The sequence below is a fragment of the Leopardus geoffroyi genome, chromosome B4 (assembly GCF_018350155.1).
Source record: "Leopardus geoffroyi isolate Oge1 chromosome B4, O.geoffroyi_Oge1_pat1.0, whole genome shotgun sequence".
Lineage (NCBI taxonomy): Eukaryota > Metazoa > Chordata > Mammalia > Carnivora > Felidae > Leopardus > Leopardus geoffroyi.
In genome coordinates, this window is record NC_059341.1 from 28338854 (window position 1) to 28361311 (window position 22458).

The 22458-nt window shown below is 38.0% G+C and overlaps 1 long non-coding RNA gene across 1 annotated transcript in view; it reads right to left on the bottom strand.

Annotated features, from left to right (window-relative positions):
- Positions 1–12247: 12247 nt before the first annotated feature.
- Positions 12248–22458, bottom strand: part of LOC123590123 — a 68031-nt gene continuing 57820 nt past the window's right edge. Inside the window, exons 2-3 of the long non-coding RNA XR_006708619.1 lie at positions 19841–19946; positions 12248–12786 (exon numbers count right to left, since the gene is read on the bottom strand). This is a non-coding gene — a long non-coding RNA (uncharacterized LOC123590123). The remainder of the gene's footprint in view (positions 12787–19840; positions 19947–22458) is intronic.

Genomic DNA, 22458 nt, shown 5'->3' on the forward strand with positions numbered 1-22458 from the left:
TTTTGTCATTGTTTTTATTTATTTTTTCTTTTTTTCCACCTCCTCTCTTTTGGTTAGCTTTGTCAATTCAAACACTGCATCTAAACTACTTCCTGTTTCAACAAGTGTGTATTCTGATTTCTTGCTTTACAATAGGAGAATATTATTGCTTCTACCCTTTCATACAATTTCTAACACCTACCTTTGACAGATCTTACTTTTACATTGTCAAAGCCAATGTTTGTGTAGTTTGCCTCAAATGATAGTTAACATATTTCAAGGTTTGCCTATACATTGATTCTAATATTGGAAATCAACAAACAGTATTTATGTATCATGGTTATATAATTATTCTTCATTCTAGGGCCAAATTCCCTCTCCCCTCTCCCAATATCACAGTGTCATTGCCTTAAGAGAGAAAATACATTCACCATGTATGATCAAATAGATTTTTTACTTTATTCTATATCAATTGCTCAAAATAATAATATATGTTTGGTAGAATTCATTTGTGATACCATATAGAAACAGGGGTTTGTTTGGGGGAAAGTTTTTAATTACAGATTCAACGTCTTTAGTAATTGCAGGACAACTCTAATTTTTCTGTTTCTTCTATAAACTCAAGAAGTTGTGTTTTTATAGAAATTTGTCTATTTTATCTCGGTTTTCATTTTTTTGGTTTAATTTTTTTCCACAACATCCTGAAATACTAATCTCACTTCTTGATATATCTTTAGTGATGTATCCTTTTTTTCATTATAATAATGGCTAGTGTCTATTTTCCTAATCAATCTTGCTAGATACTTAACAATTTAATTAACTTTTTACAAAGTGAAGTTGCTGGATCCCAAGGTATAAAACCATTCTACTTTTACTGATATGCCAAACAGTTTCTCAAAGTGGTTTCTACCAATGTACACACCTGCCAGCAGTATATGAGATTTCCATTTGGTCTACATCTTGCCCAAACCTGGTATTGTCAGACCCTTTTATTTTAGTCATGCAGGTGGATGCGTGGTGGCATCTTCTGATTTGAATTTGCATTTATCTGATAGCTAATAATTTTTAACACCTTGTCATATGTTTATTCGCTATTTAGATATCTTCTTTCGTGAAGTACCTGTCTGTAGATGTTACCCATTTCTCTATTGGTTATCTCTCTTTCTTTCTAAGAGTACTTTACATAATTTCAAGTGTTTTTACACATTTACTTATGTGTCCTTTTTAAGTTATACGTAGTGCAAAAATCATCTCCCAAAGTTTGGCTTGCTTTTCCCTCTCTCAATATTGTTATTAGATCAATAGTTTCTTCATTTTGTGTCGTTCTGTTTGTCAATTGTGATATTTATTATGTCCCATTTACTTATTACGTTTGGTGTTTTTTAAAAGTCCTTCCCTACCCCCCAAAGCATGAGGGTATTTCCCTGTGATTTATTTCAGAAGTTTGTTGGTTTGCCTTTCATATTTAGGTATAAAATCCACCTAGAATTGATTTTGAGTGTGGTTTCTTTTTTTTTTTCAATATGGATATTCAATGGGTCCAGCTGGTACCACTAATTGGAAAGGCCATCTTTTTCACACTGCATTTCAGTGTCATCTTTCAAATGGCTATATATTTGGGTCTGTTTCTGTACTTTCCATTATGTTTCATTTCTCAGTTTGTCCCTCCTTGTGCAAACGGCACAGTGACTTTTTCACTATATTCTCATAATTTGTTTTGACATATCAGAGTATAAATTCCTCAAATCAGCTTTTCTTCACGATTATCTTGGTTATTTCCATATAAAACTTTTAGAATAAGCTTGTTGATTTCCACACACACACACAAATGCCTACTGAAATTTTGATTGAGACTGTATTTATACTCTATACCCCAGCTGGTGGAGACTTGATATCTTAATAATTTTAGTCTTCAATCTATGGCCATGGTATCATAGATTTAGGTATTCTCCATAGATTTAGGTCTTAATTTACTTCCATGATGTTTTTAACATTTTTGAACACTTTTCAATAGACCCATTCCTAGATATTTGATAATTTTGATGTTATCCTAAATGTTATATATTTTTTTTCATTTTTATGGTTCTTTGTTGCTAGTACACAGAGATTAAAAAAACATTTTTGTATTGATCTTTTATCTACTGTTCTCACTATGTTAACTTATAAATGATAATAGTAGCTTATTTTGAATTTTATACATATAATGACTGCTTTTTTCTTCCTTTTTAATCATTCTACTTTTTTCTTCCCTTATTGCACCAGTTAGGACCTCTGTTACTATGGTAAATAAAAATGATGATGTTAGTCATCTTTATCTCATTCCTGAACTAAGGAGGAAAAGTTTTGATACACCGAACTTAAGTATAATGCTTGGTCTCAGGTTTTTTTGTATGTATTTATTCATCTAATTAAGAAACTTTCCTTCTACATCCACTTTGCCAAATTCTTTCTTTTGAAATCATTGTTGGGGGTTGAATTTATAAAATGCTTTTTCTGCATCTCTTGATGTGATAATAAAATTTTCTTCTTGGGGTGCCTGGGTGGCTCAGTCAGTTAAGCGGCCTACTTCAGCTCAGGTCATGATCTCGCGGTTTGTGAGTTCGAGCCCCGCGTCAGGCTTTGTGCCAACAGCTCAGAGCCTGGAGCCTGCTTTGGATTCAGTGTTTCCGTCTCTCTCTGCCCCTCCCCCACTTGTGCTCTGTTTCTATCAAAAATAAATAAAATGTAAAAAAATAAAATAAAAACAAATTTCTTTTTTAACATGGTGAGTAGCATTTTGTTGATTTTTATAATGATAAGTCACCCTGCATTCCTGGAATAAATCCAACCTTTTGTGTTTTTGTTTTTATAGATTGCTGAAGTAAATTTGCTAACATTTTACTTAGGATTATGTATCTATGTTCATGAGAAAAATGTAACCTACACCTCTCTTTCTGTGTTCTGTTCTTGCCATACTTTGATACCAAGATGATTCTGGCCTCATAAAAATGAATTGGAAAGTACTATCTTTTTCTATTCTTGGTAATAATTTTTCTAAGACTAGTGTTATATCTGCCTTCAGGTTTGGAAATGTTCACAAATGAAGTCATTTGTACCTGGAGATTTGTAAGTGGAAAGATATTTAATTACAGATTTAAGTTTTAAATAGGTATTCAGATTTTCCATTTTTCTTTTTGTATCAGCATGGTAAATTGTATTTTCTTAGGATCTAGTCCACTTCATCAAAATTTGTACATTTCTTACCTCAATGTATTTTCAATATTTCCTATAATCTTTTAGATGTCTGTGTGATTTGATGACTTCCTTTTTCTTTTTTTTTTTAACTCCCGATACTGATTATGTGGGCCCTTTTTATCCTTTTTCGGTCTTCAAAGAACTTAGGCTTTCAGAGAACCAAATTTCAGCCTTGTTGATTTTTCTCTATTGTATTTACATTTCCTATTTTATTAATGTCTGCTCTTATTTTAATTATTTATTTTCACCTATATGCTCAAGTTTAATTTGCTACGAGTTTTTTTTCCCCTAGTTTTTTGAGGTGAATAGTGAGGTCACTATTTTTAAAAACTTCTTTTTCACATACAGATTTGATAGTTGTACATTTTTGTCCGGGCACAGCATTAGTGGCATTCATATTTTGACATGCCAGACTTTTTTTTCCATTCAGTGCAAAATGTCCTTTTGTTCCATTGGGATTTCTTTTTTGACCCAAAGTTTATTTTTTAATGAATTGTTTAAATTCAAAATATTTGAGGATTTTCTAATGATTATTTTTTGTTTTAGTTTTATTTTTTTTTATTTTATTTTTTTATTTTTTTTTTTTCAACGTTTATTTATTTTTGGGACAGAGAGAGACAGAGCATGAACGGGGGAGGGGCAGAGAGAGAGGGAGACACAGAATTGGAAACAGGCTCCAGGCTCCGAGCCATCAGCCCAGAGCCCGACGCGGGGCTCGAACTCACGGACCGCGAGATCGTGACCTGGCTGAAGTCTGACGCTTAACCGACTGCGCCACCCAGGCGCCCCTGTTTTAGTTTTAATGTAATTCTACTGCATAGAATAACATCATTTCAATCATTTGGAATTTGTTAAATATTATATGTTGTCAATATATACTTCAATTTTAAAAAATACATGAAAACCTAAGAATACAAATTATTTTTAAAAAAGAAAGAAATGTTGGGGCGCCTGGGTGGCGCAGTCGGTTAAGCGTCCGACTTCAGCCAGGTCACGATCTCGCGGTCCGTGAGTTCGAGCCCCGCGTCAGGCTCTGGGCTGATGGCTCAGAGCCTGGAGCCTGTTTCCGATTCTGTGTCTCCCTCTCTCTCTGCCCCTCCCCTGTTCATGCTCTGTCTCTCTCTGTCCCCCAAAAAATAAATAAACGTTGAAGAAAAATTAAAAAAAATAAAAAATAAAAAATAAATAAATAAAAAAGAAAGAAATGTTTTGTGAATTGTTTTATGGTGTAGCAAATAGTTAATTTTGATAAAATTTAGCAAATATAACCTGAAAAAAAAGTATGTTCTATTATTATTAGGTGCATTGCTAATCAGGTTAATTTTGTTATTCGTATTGCTTACATTTCCTAATCCTTTCTTCAGTTGTTTATAATTAATTATAAATTTAATTAAATATAAAATCTCTTTACACATTAATCTACATTATTATATTTTGGTTTTTGAATTTCCATCTGATCTTTGTTTTGGATTTAGTACTCTTGTAAAATTTTCTCTTTATTTTAATATTTTTTAACATAGTAATCTCCATTATTTAAAAAAAATTAATGTTTGTTTATTTTTGAGAGAGAGAGAGACAGAGTGCAAGTGGAGAAGGGGCAGAGAGCGAGGGAGATACAGACTCTGAAGCAGGGTCCAGGCTCTAAGCTGTCAGCACAGAGCCTGATGCGGGGCTTGAACCCATGATCTGTGAAATCATGACCTGAGCTGAAGTCAGACACTTAACTAACCGAGCCACCCAGGAACCCCAAGTAATCTCCATTATTTTTAAGTAAGTATCTGATAACTACAAAATCTGAGTCACCTATGGGTCCTATTTCTTAGTATGCCTTATATTTTATTTAATGATAGACGTCTTGATTTTTAAAAAAATGTATGGGTTTGGATACTATTATTTTTTCCCAAAGAGGCTTTTCTCTATTCTCTGTGAGGTATCGAATGTGATCAGATAAGTTCAATCCAGCCAGAAATTGAGTTGCCTGGAACTGGAGTTGCAATCTTTATAAGGCTCAGTTTACCTACAGGCTTGGTGCAGACTCCTGTGATCCCAAGTGAAAGCCTGGCTGTTCACGGGGGCTTCTTCCCCTTTTAAAGGCAGACTCTGAAATCCAACTTTTGTTTCCCAAGCACCATGAGAGTGTCAAAAATTCCTCTCTGTGTTTCAGTTGTTTCCGCTTAGTTACCTATACTTTGCCCTGAACAGCTTAAGATCCGTTACATGCTTTACAGAGACCAGTGATGCCAAATGTTGAGGAAATGTTGAGCTGTCTTCGATACCTGCTTTCTCTGGGATATTAGTCCTTCAAGTCCTGGCTGCTTCAGCGGGAAGAGTGGTCAGTTCCAGAAGCCAAAATTTACTCTATGGTTTAGAAAGAAAACCCAAAACTTTTAAGATGATTTTCCATTTATTAATGCTTTTCTTGTTCTGTCTTTACAGGTTTCAGCAAACTCAAAGTCCTTTTTATTTAACATCATAATTTCTGTAACTTGGTTGCTTTAGTGTTTCTTTTAGAAAGCTTAGTACAGATTTATATCTTAGCCACAATGAATTTTACTGGACTATCAAACTAGTTAACTATGCTAACTTGAATTTAAAATTATTTTACTAAATTAAAAAACACTGATTATTTATGGCCAGTTCATTCCCTATTAATGCCCACTCAGTTAAATGGCTTTACAGGTGCTTGATCATAAGATTAGAAACAAAAGCCTTGGAGTAGCTTTAGATTCACTCAGAGTCCATTGTTTTATGAGTTTTATACCATATAAATTTATTTTGGAACACATTATTTATTTATTCTAAATTTATTAATTTTTATTGGGGGGGGGGGAGTAGAGAGAGGGGGAGAGAGAGAATCCCAAGCAGGATCTGAGCTCTCAGTACAGAACCCAACAGGAGACTCAATACCATGAACCAAGAGATCATGACCTAAGCTGAAATCAAGAGTCAGTCATTTAACCAGCTGAGCCACCCTGGTGCCCTTGGAACAATTTTTTTCTTTAAATTAAACTTTAAAATAACCGCTGGGGAAAAATAATTAATTTTATAGCAATCCCGTTTTGCAGATTAAAAACTCAAATCAAACCTTTAGAAGTCAATCAGAGGCTTTGACCTTCCACATGAAAAGCTGATAATATTTGTTACAAATTGGACTATATAGAAGATTCAGGATTTTAAAAAATTAACACATTCTGAAATGTAGCCCAGCAAGGAGGAAGCACACAAAAATATGAGCTAAGATTTTTTAGACCTCCAAGACATGAATATTAAAGCTTATTATAGAGCTCCCTTTTCTTTTTTAAATGTAAAGATTTAATCAACACTCTCAGTAAATTTCCATGTGTTATTTACCAACTGATAAGTCATAGACTGTTTGGTTCTTCTGTGTCCTATCATATAAAATGTTTGTTTTGTTTTGTTTTGTTTTGAGAGAAATTTGATAAAAATCAAATGTGGCTGGATAACAAGTGAATTCATTATATTGAAGGTGAATACATGCCTATATTTTAGAATAGATAATTTAAACCAAACATGACACCATGAAAATTAACATTTGTTTTTCCTCAATACTGGGACACAGAGTAGTATTCTCAGCTCTTATTTCCCAGTTACAATAACATGAATAGATATTGATGTAACCTATTATCTCAGCAATAACACATATTACAACCAGTGGTTATTTATTAGCAGTAAAATGTTTCTCCAGGGCTTAATTTAGAATGCCTGAAACAAGATAACAAAATCTCAGTCTTGGAAGTGATCTTCTATATAGTGATTGTTTAGGGAAATTTTCATTGCTTCACAGCAGTTAAAGATCCTTAATTGGCTAGTTTGTTGAAATGAAGGCATATGGTGCAATATCAAGGTCTTGGAAGGCTGATGTGAGTGAATGCATGCAGAACTAGAAGCCAGACTTCTACATGCAGATAGAAATGTTGGGCATGGATGAATTAATCTACCCAATTCTACTTTTCCATGATCAGGGCACAAACATCACGTCTGGATAGGTGGAGCTTTGGTGGGCTTATGGTGCAAAATTTGGCTGATCCAGTGGGTTAGAGCAGGCTGTCAGAGAGCGTTTCAGCGCTGAGCAAGCTGATTCTACTTTAGGTTTGACAAGCAACAGAGGAGTCTTATTCCTGCAAGTTTTTGTGATAGCAAGGCAAGCTTCAAAAAGGCACCGTCAGGGGGGAGTCCAGGTGTGTGGGAGTAAGATAAGGATGCAAATCTGGAAGTTTTGAGTCACAAGTGTGAACTGACCACAAAGCAAGGGTAAGAATCCCTTTACCAGATTCAGGAGTGCCAGGTCAGAGGGTGCTAGAGCAAAGCTGACTTGATGCTGAGCCCCCAAACCCATATACCTAAAGGCTTCCTATATCCTTCCTGACTAGGAATGGAATTGGTCTTAGAGACTGGGGCAGAGTCGAGTCTCCAGGTAGTCCACTCAGTGGTCTCAGCCATGGACAGGAGAGCTTTAAAAGCAGGGAATTGCTCCATGACTGCATCCTTCTTTACTCCAGGGGACTTGTTTCTGCGGACTTCTTTCTCCCTTTCCTAGATTCTTAATTTTGGAGATCAATCAAGATCTAAAGGCAATTCTTGCCTTGAGTACCAGGTTATTCCTGTGACCCCTAACAATGGTGCAACAGAGTTGGAGCGGGGGCCAGGCGTTCTCTTCCTGGCATGGCTGCAGTCGTGCCAGGGTTTTACAGATGGCCCAGGGCCCTGGGCTTTTCCCTCCTAGCTTCCTTTGAATCTGCTGACTGAGGACAGAGTAATGGCTGGAAGTGTCTATGACTCTACTAAAATCTTCACGCTTCCAAAAACACTAAGATAAATTTCCTTAATGGAACTGCTGGCTAGCAGAAAAAGATTCTATAGAATTCTTACTTGTACTTCTATCCAAAGCTTTTTTCTCCGATTCCAGATTCCAAGCTTTCAGTAGATTGCTTAATTATTTGGAAAGGTGCTGAGCCAGCAGGTGGCCATGCACAGCCTGGATCTAACCACGCTACAGCTGAGTGCTGTCTGTGTCCTACGCAAGTCTACATCTTAGTAGACTGGCCCCTTCAGGACCACTCACACGGCTAAACACATTCCCTCTTGTTCAGCCTCCTTAGTCCAAAATACCAGGATGGTGACTTGAAAAGAAAAGGCATAGACAAGCTAGGAGAGCCTGGGACCTGGTAAGTAGGCACATGTAACACAGATAAGCATGTTCTTGTGGACAGGTGAGTATGAGCTGAGGAGGATCAGCTGCAAGTGAAGAGAAATACAGTGAAAGAGCAGATCTAATATTCAGATTATGGACCCAAATAGTAGGCAATCAAAAGGTGGACAGTGTAGGGGGAGAAGGATGGTCTTCAGGTTTCACAAACCCTAAGTGGAATTTAAATACGTCTATTGACTATCCATTCATTCATCCATCCAATACCTACCACAACCTACTATGTGTTCTGATGCTATACTGGAGGTGTGCCAAGCCCAAATTCTGTCAGCAGAGCCAGGGTTTCTAAATACAAGTCAGAATAGGATGAAATAAGGAAACTGCTATTTGTTAAACATAACATTAGGCACTTTCAAACTGAGTATTTAATTTAATTCTTGAAACATTCCTGTAGATATTATTATCCTTGATTCTGAAGAAGGGCAAAAAGAGCACATTTCATGGAAGGAGGATAGAGTAAAACCAGAGTGAGGTTGATCATCTGTGAAACCTACACGTAATATAACCTCTGAGTCTCTGCTTCCTTATCTGTAAAATAGATCAGATACTTGTCTTTGAGGATAGTTGTAAGGAGGAAATTGCATTAAATGGCAAATACTAAAGTCCCCAGCATTTAACACCTGGCAACTGTGTAAGTGTGTGTCTTCTACATTCCCATCGGAAGTCTTACAGGAGGAGGTGCCCAAGAGACTGGCAGAACAAGGACTGAAGCCTGGCCAGGATCACACACAATTATCCCACCCTGGGAAAAGCAAGCATGGGTCATTCTTGCTGCAGGTAACATGCCTTAGAAATCCAGAGCTCAGCCACCAATCCAGGGGGCCTGGAAAACCAAGGCAGGAGTGAATTGAAAGCAGATTAGTCATTAGCAAAAAGCAGGATCCCAGTCACTGGAACCAAGTTGCAATGATAGGGAAGAACTGGTCAGATGACTGGTCAGATGGCCCAGCATTTCAGCAGAACCTGGAGTATCAGCCCCTGAAAAGAAGGAAGTCAGAATTCATTGCTCCCATATGCCCATCTCCAGCAGTTAGGGCACTCGGTTCTTCCTTCTATGACTCAGCAACTACTCAGCTGTTTGATCTGCCTCCAGCCTTGTTTCTCAGACCCCAGGGACTGACTGTCTGTTTGTGATGCTGTCTTCTCCCCGCTGATGTCAGCTAGGTTCACAGTAAGCTCACTCAATACTGAGTCATCCAAACTCAAAGGCCCCTAGGACTGCCTGATGAATCACCAGACTTCTGGAAGGCTGAGCCTACCAGTGGAAGAAGTGGTCCTAGATGGGGAAAGAAGTAACTGGAGATACAGAGTACCAGGCATTTCCTTCAGGGATCCCCTAACCACTGCAGAACATGGTGGGTCTATCTCAGTCTCCATCTCTGTTCTCAGTCTTTCTGTGTGTGTGTCTCTGTCACACACACATGCACACACACGATCTTGTCGTGGATATGGTGCGATGGGATGGTATCTAGGCCACACTACTGCATAGGAGAAACTCTTCTTGTCCTTGACTTCTGCACATTATGGTTGTTTCCTTCTCATGTATGCTTGAGGGGGACCCCAGCCTAAAGCTCAAAAATAGGACTCTAACTCTTGTTCACTAATTATGTCATAATTAAATAATGGGGGAGAAGGTTTGCATTGTTTACGTAATGTTCGTGTTGGCCTAATTTATGGAATAGACCTGGACTACATGACAGAACTGTCACACTTCTCTAGGTTTGGACTCCTACCTGGAATCCAGCCTGAGAAATTTCTCTTTCTTGAACATCCACCAAGTTTGTGCTTATCTGTTATTTGAGCCCATGTCCACAAAACACCAGCAGAAAAGGTTTTTAGATATGGAATCAGAAAGGGTGTGAAGGTCATGAAAGGGGTGTGCCAATGACAAACAAGTATTTGAGTAAGTAGGTCCAGGGAGAGAAATTATTAAAAAGTTATGAAAATGAGCACAGGACGATGTATGGAAGTGTTGATACACCTGAAACTAATAAAATACTGTACGTTAACTGGAATTAAAATGAAAATGAAAATGAAAAATTTTAAAAATAAATAAATACATAAATAAAAAGATATGTGTTTGTAAACATATGTGAAGAAGCCTATGGGAACAACTGTATGGTTAACTCATTGAAATTACGCTGTGAAAAAATCATCTTTCTAGAAAGATCTTCTTTCACTAAAATGTATTTGTAATTGTATGTGTAGAAGGCTATTGGGATAGCCATATGCTTAACTCATTAAAACTACACTGTGTATAAACTTAAATTTATGAAGAATTCCCTGTTTCATTTAGAACACCGTTTGCCATATCTCTGAATTCAGGTTCTTCTGCTTTATCATAGCTCAGATAAAACCCTTCTTTGATCACCTCTGTCATGGATATTTTTTCCTTTTACGAACTCCTATAGATCCCCTTAAATTTCTCTCTCATGGGGTGCCTGGGTGGCTCAGTCGGTTAAGTGTCCGATGTCAGCTTAGGTCATGATCTCATGGCTTGTGGGTTTGAGCCCCACGTAGGGCTCTGTGCTGACAGCTCAGAGCCTGGAGCCTGCTTCAGATTGTGTCTCCCTCTCTCTCTGCCCCTCCCCCACTCGTGCGCTCGCTCTCTCTCAAAAATAAATTTTAAAAAACATAAAAAAATTTAAAAAACTCCCCTTTATGATGCTCACTGCTTTGTACTGGGGCAGATCTAGTAAAAACTTCTGTAGGTCCTGAAGTTTAAGTAATTTCGGGGGGACCTCTTTAGGAAAAATAGTTGAAAGTGATTAATCAAAATTAGATATGAAAATGCATATTTATTTAGAATAAAGAAATCACTGGGGCGCCTGGGTGGCGCAGTCGGTTGAGCGTCCGACTTCAGCCAGGTCACGATCTCGCGGTCCGTGAGTTCGAGCCCCGCGTCGGGCTCTGGGCTGATGGCTCAGAGCCTGGAGCCTGCTTCCGATTCTGTGTCTCCCTCTCTCTCTGTTCCTCCCCCGTTCATGCTCTGTCTCTCTCTGTCTCAAAAATAAATAAAAAACGTTAAAAAAAATTTAGAGAGAAAACCTCTTAAAAAAAAAAAAAAAAAAGAATAAAGAAATCACAACCAAATCAAATTTTAACGAGTTAACAAATGTAATAATTATTATAAAATCTGGAAAAATAACATTTTCATTCAGTAACTGCCTATTGGAGTTACTTAACTGTAGTATTTTCTGTAGAGAAAATGGAAATATAATTCAGTCTTTCTTCTGTAATGGCTGGTCACATTTTTTATTGCTGATAATTGGAATGAGTAGAATGTACAACTTCACCTATAGATGGACTCACTCTTTATAGTGCTGCCACCAGGTTGTGCCTCATTTTGTGCAATTACCAACAAAAAGAAAAATTGGTGCACGTCTGAGTGTATAACTGCTTACGCTGTGTCGTTAAGAGTATTCCTGACCAGGCACTTTTGAGAACGACACCCTCCATTCACAGCTCTACATGTCTGATTAGAAGAATTCTCCACAGACTATTTTCTTGCCTCATGTACACTTCAAACCCTGGTGTCTCCTCCAGCACCCACCTACTTCCTGGGCTGAGTGCCACCCGGCATGCTCCTGTCACGGTAAAGCCTCTGTTCTATACCATCAAGCCATGAACCCAACGAATCAGCACAGGGGTAGTAAGATGTTTCTAGAAATCACTCCTCCATGAGTGCAGCTGGCAATCAGGTCATTCTGAAATGAAGTATTTATGATCCCATACGTGTATTTCAATAAACTCAGCTAAACGTGTCCTTCATACAATTCGTTTGCTGGGACTCAAAAATGTCCTTGGGCATTTCAACAGTAGGGGAAGTAAGACAGGAAAAAGTTTAACTGAAGTTTTTTTTTTTTCTTAATTCTCACTTTTGCAAAGTTTACCAAAATGTATGAGCACAAAAGTATGTTCATAGGGTTTCTCCTAGAGCATCAGAAGGGGCCCATGTAAGTGAGGGGCACTGACACAGGAGTTTCATTCACTTCATGCTAAATCTGCCTCTGATTTAACTTTGCATTGTAGTAACTTATGTCCTCATCCAATTATACCTTCTACATTGGACAGCATTTTTACATTTCCAGGGTCTGATACAGCTCTTTTCAAACAGAAGCAACTCAGTGAATATTGTGGCATTAACTAAGTAATTCATATACATTAATGGGCAAGTTAGAAGAACCTGATCTCTCTCCCAACATGACTCGAGGGTACAGAGGAATATTCCAGGCTGTGCCCCCTCCGTGAGGAAGTCAGTCAGTAGCTTTGGTCTTGAGTTTCTCTAGAACCACAGGGCTTCTTCCACCGTCTCCAGGAAGTCACAGGCTTCTTGGTGAGGATTTCTGGAAGGATCATAAGCACTTTAAATAATAAACTTTTTACTATAATTTAAAACTGATTACAGTAAGAGATTGGTTAATTAAATTGTGATACATCTGAAAAATGGAATTGTATATTAAAATGGGTGACACAGAACTATGACTTTTGAAATGGTAAAAACATCCAGGGTATACTATTAAGTGAGGAAAAAAAGCTCCACTACAAAATCACCAGTGGAAATCTCTCCAAACAGCACCTTGTCCTTTACCTTGCCGGCTCAGGTAACCCCCACTATCACTCTTCTGCAACCTCAGAGAAATATCTATCCCCTCAGCTCTCACTTTCTCCCTTTCTCTACTGCCTTCCTATCCAGCTTGGATTCCAAGACCCATTACTTCAACTATCCTCTTCATATACTCTACACTCCCTTAGCCCTGTAACTATGCTTCCCCCCCACGACCACAATATTTTTTCCTCTTCTATAAACTGCCATCTCATATAACTTTGCCTACTTTTAAAAATTAAGACTTCAGTCTTTTAGAGCAGTTCAGTGTTCACAACAAAATTGAGGGGAAGCTACAGAGACTTCCCATATGCACCTGCACCCGCACATTCATTATCAGCATTCCTTCAAAAGTGGTACATTTGTTATGATTGAGAAACCTACACTGATAACCTACATTATCACCGAAGGTCCATGGTTCACATTATGGTTCTCGCTTGGTGGTGTACATCCCATAGGTTTGGACAAATATATAACGGCATGTACCTATGATTATGGTGCCATACAGAGTATTTTCACTGCCCTAAAAATCCTCAGTACTTGGCTTATTCATTCCTCACTGTCCCCCACCAAATACTTTGCCTATATTATTGAACTCTTTCTTTCTTTCTTTCCTTCTTTCTTTCTTTCTTTCTTTCCTTCTTTCTTTCATTTGTAGGAATCATTATATATTCTGGCAACTGACCTTTTGTCAACTATGTGCATTGTCAACATCTTCTTTCAGTCTGTGTTTTATCTTAACTTTATAGTATCTTTTTTATAAAGGAGTTTAATATTTTAAAGGAGTCAAATTTATCAATTCTGTCCTTGACTTCTTTTGTATGTTGTTTAAGAACTCTCTTTCCATCTGCAAACTTTAATGACATTTTTAATACTATGTTCTGAATTTTTAGAATGCTGCTCTACACATTTAGTATTTAATTCAGCCTAGGGAATGAGCAAAGAATTAAGGTTTATCTTTTTCCATATTGATAACTAATTTCCCACCACCATTTTATTATGCCACTCATCAGTAATACAGCTCCTGACAAATATTAAGTGTCACTGTATGCATGAGACTGAGCTCTGTATCCTATTCCATTGGGCATCTTGTCTATCCCTGTGCCAAAATTGTATTAATCAGTATAATTAAAAAAATGTTTAATGTTTATTTATTTTTGAGAGAGAGAGAGAGAGAGAGAGTACGCATGAGCGGAGGAGGGACAGAGAGAGGGAGATACAGAATCTGTCTGAGCTGTCAGCACAGAGACCGACACGGGGCTTGAACTCATAGACCATGAGATCATGACCTGAGCCGAAGCATTGAACCGACTGAACCACCCAGGTGCAGTATACTTAATCAATATAATTTTGTCAAAAGCATTGATCTCTTTCCCAGCTTGTTCTTTAAATGTATTTTGGCTATTCTTGTTCTTTTCTCTACCATATGAACATTAAGGCCATTTATCAAGTTCTATATAAAACCGGGATGATATTTTAAATGGAATTGGATTCTACATTGAATTTATAAATTAATCTGTAAACAATTGCCTTCTTTATTATAATAAATCTCCCAATCCAAAAACATGTATTCCTCCAATTATTTGAGACTCTTCCATTTATTTGAGATTCCTATTACTTCAATGATGCTTTATTTTCTTTTTAATTGTCTTGTACATCTCTGTTGGATTTGTTCTTAGGTAAATTATAGTTTTTGTTGTCATTAGAAAAAATATGTTTTATGTGACGATTCTCTAATGGATTATTTGGAATGTTATTAATTATGCTAAGCTTATCCAAAAATTTGGACCAAGTTTCAAATTACTTTTAGAATTTTTATTGATTTACTATTAGAAATAATATTACATTTAGGTTTTATATGTGTATAAATACGTTTCAGGTCTTTACAATTCTTGTACCTCTTATGTTTTTGTTCATCTATTGGATTGTCTAGAACAGCTAGTACACTCTTGAATAGAAGTGGTGACATAAAATGTATTTATTTGGTCCCTGACATTAATGAAACCACATTTAAAGTTTCATCAATATGCATGATTGTTGTACATTTTGAATATTAAGTTTTCTGCTCCTAGTTTGCTAAGATTTTTAAAAATCATCATGAATTGATTTTTTTAACATGTGTTTTTTCTGGAATTACTGAGATAATCATAGAGATTTTCTTAATCTCTTAATGTAGTTACATCAAAAAATTTTAGGGGCGCCTGGGTGGCGCAGTCGGTTAAGCGTCCGACTTCCGCCAGGTCACGATCTCTCGGTCCGGGAGTTCGAGCCCCGCGTCAGGCTCTGGGCTGATGGCCCGGAGCCTGGAGCCTGTTTCCGATTCTGTGTCTCCCTCTCTCTCTGCCCCTCCCCCGTTCATGCTCTGTCTCTCTCTGTCCCAAAAATAAATAAACGTTGAAAAAAAAAAAAATTAAAAAAAAAAAAATTTAGAATTCCTTCTGAAATCACCCATCCATTTCTGAGATGAACCCAACTTAAACATAAATACTGCTGAAGTTGATTTGCTACTATTCTGTTTAGAATGTTTTCCTGCTGTGCTCATAAATGAAATGGATCTATAGTTTTCTTTTATTACGTTTTCCCTGATCTCCACGGCACACTAGGTTTTAAAATGAGCTAAGTAGCTTTTCCTCTTCTCCAATTCCCTGAAATAATGTATGTAAGTTGAAGATTATCTTCACTTTAAAGATATAGCACTCTGCCATAAAATCATCAGTACCCGATGTCTCTTTGGTAGGGGAAGACAGTTTTGTTTACCAATTTAATCTTTTTTAATGACTATTAGACTATTCATGTTGTCCAATTTTTCATCTGGTTAATTTTTGTGATTCTTTTTAAAGAAAATTTTAATCTAAATATTTAAATTCAGAGCATAAATTTGTTCAGAGCAATCATTTATGTTTTTAAAAAATCTTGATCTGTCAGTAGTTTTTCCAAAACATCAGTTTCTGGTTCTGTTTATCTTCTCTACTGTTCCTTTGTGTTTTACTTAATTTTTATAAAATTATTTCTTTTCTTTTATATTTCCTGGCTTCATTTTACAGCTTTCTTCTAGTGTCTTAACCCAATCACTGGCTTATTTTAAATTTATACATTTTTATAAAGTTATTTTTGTGCTATACCTTCACTGCTAAGTGTCATAGCTTTAGCAATTTATTATGTAGTACGTTCTTTCCTGTTTAGCACTAACTGTAATTTCTAGTGTGATTTCCTCTTCAGCTTATGTTATTTAAGTTTCCAAGCATATTTTCCCCATCTTTATATTGTTGACTTCTAATTTCATTCAGGTTAGAGAATTTCTCTATATCTTAACAATTCTTTAAAATTTTGGGGCGCCTGGGTGGCTCAGTCGGTTGAACATCCGACTTCGGCTCAGGTCATGATCTCAAGGTCTGTGAGTTCGAGCCCCACGTCGGGCTCTGTGCTGACAGCTCAGTCTGGAGCCTGCTTCAGATTCGGTGTCTCTCTCTCTTTCGCTGTCCCTCCCCCACTCATTCTCTCTCCCTCTCTCTCTGTCAAAAATAAATAAACATTTAAAAAATTAAAAAAAATAAAATTACTGTTTCCTTTGTTATTTAGTACATAATTAATATGGAGAAATATTCTAAAGTTTGTGAAAAGAAAGTGTACTTTCTATGGAAGGATGTATATAGCACTCTATATAAAACTATCGGCTCAACCATATTAATTTTGTGTTTTATGATAGAAAAATGACTTGTCCACACTGTTTGTAAGCAAAGATACATTCTCTAGTATTATAGGTGAGAGCAAATCCTGCAGTGAATATGGAGGAAGTGAGGAAATAAGGTGCCAGAGCAGCTCTTACATGCAACTTTCAGGGTTTGTTATTTTATACTGTGGTTGGTTACACTTAACAATTCACCTAAACCTTATGTGGTGACTTCTAGTATAGCACTAAGAGAGAATTCCAAAACCCATCTGAAGAAAGAATGTGGTTTGAAGTTTCTCAATCTAAATCAGCCTTGGAAATGTATCTCTGTCTCTAGTCACAGGGTGCAAAACTTTATACAGCTTGTGTGGTGGGTGGAATGATGACCCCCTCAGAGATTCCACGTGCTAGTCCTGGAATCTCTGATTATGTTACCTTACATGGCAAAAGGGACTTTGCAGGCATGACTAAGTTAAGGATTTTGATATGGAGAGAAGATCCTGATTATCTGCACAGAACTAATGTAATCACAAGAGTTCTTAGCAGTGAAAAAGAAAGGCAAGATATGGGGTGCCTGGGTGGCTCAGTCGGTTAAGCGTCTAACTTCGGCTCAGGTCATGATCTCGGGTTTGTGAGTTCGAGCCCCACATGGGGCTGTGTGCTGACAGCTCAGAGCCTGGAGCCTGCTTCGGATTCTGTGTCTCCCCCTCTCTCTGACCCTCCCTTGCTCATGCTTTGTCTCTCTCTGTCTCAAAAATAAATAAAAACATTAAAAATAATAATAATAAAAAAGAAAGGCAAGATAGTCAGAGAGAGTTTTACAGATGTCAGGCAACTGGTTTCAAAGATGGAGGAAGGTGCCACGAACCAAGGCATGCATGTGGTCTCTAGAAGCCGCAAAGTGCAAAGAAATGGGTTTTCTCCTAGAGCCGCCAGAGGGAACACAGCCCTGCTGACACCTTGATTTTAGCCCAGTGGGAGCCATTTCAGTCAGAATTTTTCCCCCCTTTTCATTCATTTTGTAGGTTATTGCAATTCAATATTTTCCACCATATCTTCTATTTTCCTTACTAGTTTTCGTCAGCTGGATCTATTCGTTTCTTATAAAGGTTTATTAAAATCTTTAACTAGGATTATAAATTTGTCAATTGATCCCTGTAATTATGTCAATTTTTGCTTTGCATATTTTGATGCTAGGTCTCGAGCTAATTCGTGATTGGTTTGGTTTTTTGGTGATTGTTCCTCTATTATTATGTAATCTCCCATTTACCCCTTTCAGTGCCTTTTGCCCTTAATTCAGTTTGACTTCTATTAATGTAGGACTAGTGTAGCAGAATACGCACAACTTGCCCAACGCATGTCACTTCAGCGCTCACCTCTATGTGTAAAGACTGCTTGCTGTAAGAACCTGTGACTTTGTGCTCGAGGGCTTTTTTTTTTTTTTTTCTTAGCCTTGGTAGAACACTCTACTTATCCAAAAGGCAAGCCAGGAGAGCCAGAGAGTTAATGTCCCCAGGGTCACCACTCAACAATGATGGTCCAAGAGTTGGTCAATAAATACTCAAGCTTCCTTGCTCCTCAGGTGAATGTCTCTGAGGCACATTCTGCTCTGTCTTCCAAAGTTCCTCAGGGGACTGTTCTCCAGTTGCCCATAGTGGTAAGTGGCTGATAACACATCTTTGATCAATTGGCTTCTCTTCCCTTTCTCATGTCACCACTTCCCTGCAGGTGTTTCCTGAGACACAGCACCCTCCCCCCAAAATGAACTACCTGCACTTGAATCCTTGTGTCCAGGGGTGCCAGCTAGCTTCCCTTCGGTTAATATACTTGTAAGTATATATTTCCCCACCCTTTATCATAAGTCCTTTATGTGCTTTAAGGCTCTTCTCTTACGAGAAGTATATAGCTGGCTTAAAAAAAAAAAAGTCCAATCTGGAAATTTTTGACTGTTAAAACTTTGATCCAGAGGTCAACCAACTCCTTCCATTGGCCAAATCCAGCTGGCAATCTGTGTATGGCTTGCTAAGAATGGTTTTTTTAGGTCTTTAAAGGACTGAAGAAAGTATATGTGACCCACAACACCTAAAACATTTATTATTTGGTCCTTTGCAGAAAAAGGTTGCCAACTCCTGGTTAAATCCACTCTTAGCTATTGTGATTGTTGATATATAGCATATATTTCTAACATTCATAATTTTAATTTACTCTCATTTCCTTTGCAGGTTCCCTTTTCTCTGTCTTCTGTTGGATTGATAACGTTTTTGATATTCCTGTTTCTCCCTTCTGCTTGTTCAGAAGCTATAGATTCTGGGGCACCTGAGTGGCTCAGTTGGTTAAGTGTCCGACTTCGGCTCAGGTCATGATCTCACGGTTCATTAGTTCAAGCCCTGTGTCAGGATCTGTGCTGACAGCTTGGAGCCTGGAGCTGCTTCGGATTCTGTGTCTCCTCTCTCTCTGCCGCTCCCCTGCTCACACTCTGTCTCTCTCTCTCTCTCTCAAAAATAAATAATAAACATTAAAAAATTAAAAAAAAAGAAGCTATAGATTCTATTCTTTTGGTGATTACCACTAAACTTTAAAAATATATTCTTACCTATAATGTCTTTTTAAAGTTAAGTTGTTCAGCATTTTAACCTTCTCCCACTGAATACTTCATATTGTTGTTTAAAGCTTCAGTTTTTTATCTTTTATAACCCTAAAAACTTTTCTAGTAGTCAGTTGTTAATATACTATCTTTTATTTCTCCCAACATCTGTGTTCATCATTATCCTGTGTTCTAAACCTTCCCTCTGGGTTCATTTCTTTTTTCTTTTTAAGTACATACTACATTGAGAGTCTATTGGTTGGTTAATTGTCTAAATCTTTGTAATTAGAAAAGTGCCTACTTATCCATTTTAAATAGTTTTGCTGAAGATAAAATGCTAGATTGACAGTTAATTTCTCTCGGGGTCATGCAGACATTACTGTCTTCTCACAGCTATTGTAGTAATGACAGTCTTCTGTCAGTCTATCGAATGCTCCTCTGCATGGAATCTTTTTTCCCTGAAAGCTTTTAAGGCTTTTCTCTTTAGTCTTGATGTTCTTCAACTTCACTATGTTGTATACTCATTTTCATTTATCTCACCTGCTACTAGTGCACTCTGGATCTGAGCGTTTGTGTTGTCCAATCCTGGAAAATCTCGGCTCCTCTTTCTTCAAATGTTGCTTCTCTCTTCCCCTTTTCTTCACTCCTATTAGGCAGATAGCGGAGGACTGTGTCACTCCTTATCAAAATCCCTACTATTGATCACGAGGTTGTACAAGTAATGCTTGTCCATCATTCCAAATGGAAAATTAAGATAAAATATAAATAGCGAAGTGCTGAGCTCTTATTTTTGTAAAGCAAAATCCTAGGTCAGAAATGCATCGAGTCACATTCTTTAAGCCACAGGCATTTAGACTACAGGATTATTGCAAAATCCTGTTTATTATACTGCAAGGCTAAAATTAAAATCACACACTGAATAAACTAAAAATCAGAAAGATTCATGAAAACTGAAATTTATAAGCGACAATGACATGACTGTCAAAGTCTATGATTTCAAAGTCATTATGTGAATTCTCTAATAAGGTCATTAACAAACCTGTTGGTACATGTGTATGGTACGATAGCACGTATCTATTCCACTGTGTGTATGCATATTATAATTCTCCAGTAAAATAACATCCTGCAGCAGCCCTTGCCTGCTGAAGTTTTCTACATGATGATCATGTTTTCATAACCATTTTCTACACAATAATTATCACCATCTGATAGCTGTCTTCTTCTAAAATATCAACTTCTTGAAGTGGAGGCTTAGTTCTTTTCTGCCCATTACTGTATTACCTGGAACACATACTCCCTTGCGCACGGTTAACTTCACACTTGTTGAATGAACAGTAAGTTCATAAATTTTTACAGGGTCCAGATTTCGAGTCAAAATGAAGCAAGAGAAATTTGATAAACATGTAAACTAGAGCCCTGTCGGTGTGCTGTAGGCCCAGCGGATCACAGAGATGAAGGAGGCAGGAAGAACTTTGGGCAATGCCAGCCCTCGGACCATGCCAACAGTGCGCTGGTTCTGGTCACAGCTGAGGTGAACCGTGGGAGGTCAGGAGAGTCAGAAAGCTTGGCCAAATGGCCGAGAGCTTATGAAGTCGCTCAGCGTCAAGCCTAGATGCCTAGATAGGAGTGTGTCAGCATCCAGTAAATGTCTGTTCTCACGGAAACACAGTGTACAGGATGCACCCTTCGACAGATCCCACTCAGGTTCGAACACCTTAACGTGGCAGGAAAGGGCCGTCACAGTCATCACTCCACCTTCGTCTTACTCCCTGCTCCGCCCACTGAGAACTAATCGCACTTCTCTGTGAATTGGATCTTCCTGTTTCTCACGGGCTTTGACCTCCACCTCTTCTCCTGCACTGAATAGTTTACCTTCCCCCCCCCCCCCAAGTCTCCTGCCTATCTCCTACTTTTCCTTTAGGTCTTTGCCTAAACATGGGAACTCACAGCAAGTGTTTTCTGCTCTCCAAGATCAGGTATACACGCTTGCCCCCTCCCCAAGTAGCATTTATCATACAGCTTTGAAATTGTTGCTCTTTATGGTTATCTCCCCAGTAGGGACTGGGTGACGCTCACAGATGTACCCCAGCACCTAGCACAACAACTGACCCATAGAGTGTAGTCAGTAAGTGGTTACTGAATAAATGACAAGGAAGTGATCACAGAATGAATGAATGTGGACAGTTCCAAGAAGCCAGATGAGCCGTAGGCAGCCGAAGCAGGCATGGTTGTATGGTTGGTTAAGTCTCAAACCCACCAAAGAAGAGTATATGTTTGGCTCAGGAGTCAAGGACTTTTGGAGGAGACTGGGAGGCCTCGCAGTCTTAATCACAGCTGAGCTGTATTAAGCAAGGTTAGGTCAAAGGCAGGGTAAAACCATCAAGCAGCTGGAGCTTGGTCTATGGAAATTTCAGCCTTTCCTTTCTGATGCCTTTGCCAATTCCTGCCGTAGCAGTTTCTTATTTAAGCTGACTCCAGACACCGAATTCCCTCCTACTCTTTCTCCTTTCCACACTACTAGCTCTCTAGACATCTTATTTGTGAAATCTTAGGCACTGACTGATAATCAGTCATGAATATTTTAACTGCAGGATGTTCTCAGAAACCGTGGCCTCATGGCCCACAGGAAGCTACCCACTCTGCTGCTAGTCAGATGGGCACGAGCCTCATCACTCCCTAAATGGAGGATCAGAGAACCCCTTAGAAAGACAAAATCAGCCTGACAGAGGCACTGAGGTGTTGAAAAGAGGAAGCTCCTCCTCTAATTTCAGGGGGTTGGATCTGATCTTTAATGATGCACAAATCATATGTATACATTTTCTACCAATTGGAATCTATTCTTACTCTTGAGACAGCTGTTCTCTGGGCATTGGTCCCTATAATGGAAGGGAAACCTTGAGATATATCTTTTCAAACCTACATCCTCAGAAATCTATACTGACACTTTAATAAATGGACACGTTTCTCCTCCAAGAACCCTTCTGTGACAAAAGTATGTTTGGGTATAGCCTAATGCACTCATAATAAATATATACAGCCATGAAACAGGGCAAGAGTCCTGGTAGCCTGTTATTTACAGTAATTGTAGATTGTGAGTGGACATTTTAAAGAGAAGCTTACAAGTTAGTTGTACTTTCTGGTAGTAATTACCTCCCACA